Genomic DNA, 5,000 nt, shown 5'->3' with positions numbered 1-5,000 from the left:
ACGCGCGTTTTCCGCAGAAGCGGGACGTCACGGCGGGATTTTGGACCAATCGGATTTCGCTGTGGGCGGGACTAAGCGGAGCGTCGCGTCACAAACAACAAGCGTCAGTCAAAAGCTCCTGATCGAGTTTGTTTATCCGCTGCAGAACACACAATAATACGATCCTCACCTTTTTCTTGCAGTACTCTTTAAGTCTCAATCAGTTTGAAAAATCTTCAAGAAACGGCTAAAAACACATCTCTTCCATCTTTATTCGACTCTCTAACTCTTGCACTCTATTCTAATTCTATTTGATCTTGACTTGACCATCTAACACTCTATTCGTTTTCTAACTGCTTGTTTTCTTTAAAAAAAAAAAAGACACTAGCTTTTTCTATTTTTCTATTCTATCTAGGCCTACTTGTTTTCTTTTTGTTGTGTGTGTGTGTGTGTGTGTGTGTGTGTGTGTGTGTGTGTGTGTGTGTGTGTGTGTGTGTGTGTGTGTGTGTGTGTGTGTGTGTAGGCTATATGAACCTTGTTATGTGTTCTGCGCTGGTTTAACAAAGCACTTGCATATTATTACTCTTTTGTTGGCTTTGATTGCTTCTATTGTCCTCATTTGTAAGTCACTTTGGATAAAAGCATCTGTTAAATGACTAAATATGCAAATGTAAAAAGTAAAATAATTACAGAAAAAGTTATTTATTAGTATCTTACACACAAGATCTGTGAAATAAATCGCATATATGATCTCTTTCCAACGATGAACTGCCCTGTCCACTCACATGACTTCCCCTCCGATGTTGCACCTGCTGATTTTGACCTCCAACCCCTGCTTACATCTCTGAGCTACTCCAGAAATCAAATCCATCTTTCTGTCATCTTGATCTTGCTTCTACTTTTCTACTCAAAAACTCTCCAGCTGTTATCTCGCTGCCTATTTCACTTCTCATTTCTCAGCTTCTCCGTGCTGCTGCTGTTCCTCTTGAATTAAAAACTGCAGCTGTAACATCAGTCTTAAAGAAACCCGGCCTTGACCCTTCTGATACGGCCAACTACAGACCGATCTCAAATCATCCGCTTCTTTCAAAGCTATTTGAAAAAGTTGTTGGTGCTCAACTTCAGTCGTATTTGTCATCTCATAACCTCTTTGAATGTTTTCAGTCCAGTTTTCGCACACTTCACAGCACTTCTTAAGGTTGTCAATGACCTCCTGACTTTATTAGCGTTTTAATTCTGTTAGATCTTTCCTCTGCTTTTGACACAATCTCTCACAGTATTCTAATCTCACGACTCTTGGTATTTCTGGACATGTCTTGGTTCATTTCTTACCTGTCTGACCGCCAGCATTACATCTGTGTCCATCAGGCTAAGTCCTCTACTGCTCCTGTCTCTCACGGTGTTCCTCAGGGTTCTGTTCTCGGACCTTTACTCTTCATCATCTACATGCTTCCTTTAGGTAACATTATCCATCATCATGGCTTCAAATATAATATACACTTTCACATGTGACAAACAATTCCAAAACAAATCTAAAATATCATAATGAAATATTATCAAAATATTCAACTGACGGAGGCGACACATCTGACGGTGGTGATGAAAACCTGAATTTGTAGTCATTTTAACTATCAAATACATTGAATCAATCAATTAAAACAAACACAACAAACAGTGAGTATGTTATTGTTTATAAAGCTTTTATTCAAGTGTCACATTTTGATATATTATTGAAACACAAAATCTGACGGTGTTGACAAATTTGGCATTTCTTTCATAAAACGAATGGAGTTCATGTATAGCCATTTTTTCTTTTCTGTTGATGCTAGATGCTAATGGACCCTGCTTCAGGAGAATAAAATGATCTAAATATTTCAAATAATTTCCTCAGAAATTGGAGGATGTTGTTGACATATCATGGTTGTGACACAGGAAATATTAACATATACTAAAATATTCTAAAACTATAAAACTGACCAGAGCCTGTCAAAAACTGGGGACACAACTTTGATATCTTATGAAACATGCATGTGTCACTGAAAAACAACCTTGCTTTGATATGAGATATTATAAGTGTTGCTTTTGATAAAACATGGTCTTTTTCATCATTAAAAAATGTTTTTATCTATTTTATAGCATATGAAGGATTGAACCCTTCTCTGTGGACACACTGTTTTAGATGCAGTGAGAAGACAATACGATTTCACATAATGATAAGATTAAATTGAAGGGGATAATTGTGTCAAATGCATTCTATTATGAATCCCCCATAACATTTACAATTGAAAATATTTTTATTTTTAAACCTAATAGCAGTTACAATCGCTGGACATGTTTTATCCCGTGTCTCAGGAATCAGAGAGAGGCTTTTGCATCTGAACTCGTTATATCTCTTTTTTCTCTATAACTCTCTATATAACTATAGTTAGGCTATATAACTACATAGCATCAGTATTGTGAAGATGTGTTTTTATCTTCTGCTCTCAAAATCTGAAGATTTTTATGAATCAAATGATCAAACCAGAGCTGGATCTGATTCGTAGCAAAGTGTTTTCTTCCACTTTTAATCCGCTACCGAACTGTGATCTACCAATCGGTTGCGATGCGTGAGTCGCGCGTTACTGACGCGCCGTGCACTTCCGGAAATACGATCTAAACAGCGCGTCTCCTCCGCGGCTCGGTGAACTCAATGGCTGAGGCGGAGGAATTCATCCAGAGCGTCTGCGCTTATCCGCTGCTTTATAACGCGTCGCTGCACGATTATCGCAGCGCGGAGCGGCGCGTGAAAGCGTGGCGCGAGGTCGCCGCGTCCATCGGTCTCTCCGGTCAGTGCGTCAACATTACGCGCTACGCTGCGATATTATACGCTCAGTTTACAGTGCTAGTGTAGAATGTATCGTGCACGGAATTACTGCATAAAATAATATTCATAAGTTCATGCATTGTAAATATTAGAATATGCACTCTTTAAAATGAAGGTGGTTTTCACAGTGATGCCATATAGAAGGACCGTTTTGGTGAACCTTTCAGTGATCAGTTCCTAAAACCATCTTTTCTTAGTGTGAAAAACATTTTAATAATCTAAAGCACCTTTTTTCAATTATAAAGACAATGGAAAGACTCCATGGATGTTCATGAAATCAATGCCAGTAAAAATCTTTTATTTTGTATGTTTTCCCTTAATTAAAAACTAATATCAGGGTACACTGAGAAAAAAAAAAAAAAAAAAAGTTGTTGAAACAGTTTTGACTCAGAAATTGTTGAATTTCACAAATAAGATGTGACATTTTAAAACTGGGACGGTATTTTCTTGTAGAACGTAGGCTACTCCAATAACCTTTGTTTGCAACTTGAAAAGAACTTACTTTTTTTCTTTACAGTGTAATTGTTTTTTTGAGTATTTCTAGATAATTGTTTGGAGAATAAACAGCTGTATCATTTTCTAATATGATTTTTTCCCTGCAGTGGTGGAATGCAAGCTAAGGGGGGAAGAAGGCGGCCGGCGCTTGCATTACAGAGAAACCCTGTCGTTTCTGGACGCTCACGTCAGAGAGAAGAAGCATCCCGGTGACGCCGAGGCTCCGGAGCAGCTGGAGTCTCCTGAGGAGCAGATACACATGAGAACGCCATCAGCCTCCGCCTGCAACCTCAAGGCCAAGCGAGCCTTCGACGAGGACGAGCTGTTCCTCCTGAGTTACGTCCCTGCCCTCAAAAGACTGACGCCGCAGAAAAGAGCCGCCGTCAAGATGCAGATCCAGCAGATCATGTTTGACGCAGAGTTCAAAGAGAAGTGAACAGTGATGGACGTCTGGAGACTCTGTCCTCTAAAATATTTTTTGCATGTTTTATAATTAAATCACATAAAGGATGCTGTGTTTCTGTATATATTTCATTGCAACAACTTACAAAGTCAGAGTTTTCTATGTGTTGTATATTTTGCCTTCCCTTTTATCTGAATGTTTAAAGCCAATGTCCAGGTTTTCGTAGTTTAAAAGGTCCTTCTTTTGTAAAAGGACACTATTGAGAATGTATTTAATTACCACATTAAATGTTATTGTGCTAATCTAGTCAAGTAATCAATATTCATTAACCAGGCCTTTACCTTATGTAAATCAGAATGCAAGTGTGTGCAAACACGCAAGGAACAGAAAGAACATTTAAATAAGACTAAAGAGAAAAAAAGAAAGAAAGAAAAAACAATAAATAATAATAATGTTGGATTCATGTCCTCTACTGCATATGAGTTGCATGGTCTCGGACACGCCATGCAGGCTTGGAACTGAGATACAGTTCTGTCATGACAGCTCTCGGAGGGATTGGGATGGTAATGTACATGACGATGTTAATGTATTTGGTCTTGGTGGAATAGATCCGCTACGCTGCTGCTGCGGCAGAGCAAGTACCGAGACTTACTGCTGCCAATACATCCACAACATGCTGCTGTGAGCATGTGAGAAATACCTATACAGGTGGAGCTGGGGAAGGTGGAGGGTTTCTGAAGTGTGCTGCTACAGCAAACACTGCTGAGTGTTTAAATGTTGAGCAGCGAGCTCATTGGCTACCGATACAGGAGAGAACCAATCAGCTGTGCCATGTGATGATGTCATTATGGCCCCGTAAATGCAGACATCAAATAATAATGTCTCTGAGATGTATGTGTGCTATCAGGGGTGCAACGCTACATTAATATTCAATCGACAAGACTGGTTTTGCAGATGAACCTAAAAAAAAAGGTTTAATCATTTATATAAGCCAAAGATAAGATTAAAATAGGCAGGAACACGATATTTAATATTTATTACACTTGTACCCCAATACTGACATTTTTGTAGCCTATTTAGTTTCCCCTCAACAGTAAAAACTCTAGTGCTGAGCTGAGTAATTACAAACTCTGTTACTGATTACATGATGCATTTTAGTAATAGTAACATAATGTAGGTTACTCATTTTAGGCTAATGTATTCTGTCTACTTTTTGGATTATAGTAACATTAAATGTACCATACTGATATGGAGAAAAAT

The 5,000-nt window shown here is 38.5% G+C and overlaps 1 pseudogene; it reads right to left on the bottom strand.

The window, feature by feature from the left end:
- LOC131540833 (uncharacterized) overlaps nt 1–27 on the bottom strand; it is a 3,600-nt pseudogene extending 3,573 nt beyond the window's left edge.
- Nucleotides 28–5,000: the final 4,973 nt, after the last annotated feature.

This window comes from Onychostoma macrolepis, chromosome 05 (genome assembly GCF_012432095.1).
Source record: "Onychostoma macrolepis isolate SWU-2019 chromosome 05, ASM1243209v1, whole genome shotgun sequence".
NCBI lineage: Eukaryota > Metazoa > Chordata > Actinopteri > Cypriniformes > Cyprinidae > Onychostoma > Onychostoma macrolepis.
The sequence above is the reverse complement of the archived record's forward strand: the minus strand, read 5'-3'. Positions and strand labels throughout refer to the sequence as shown.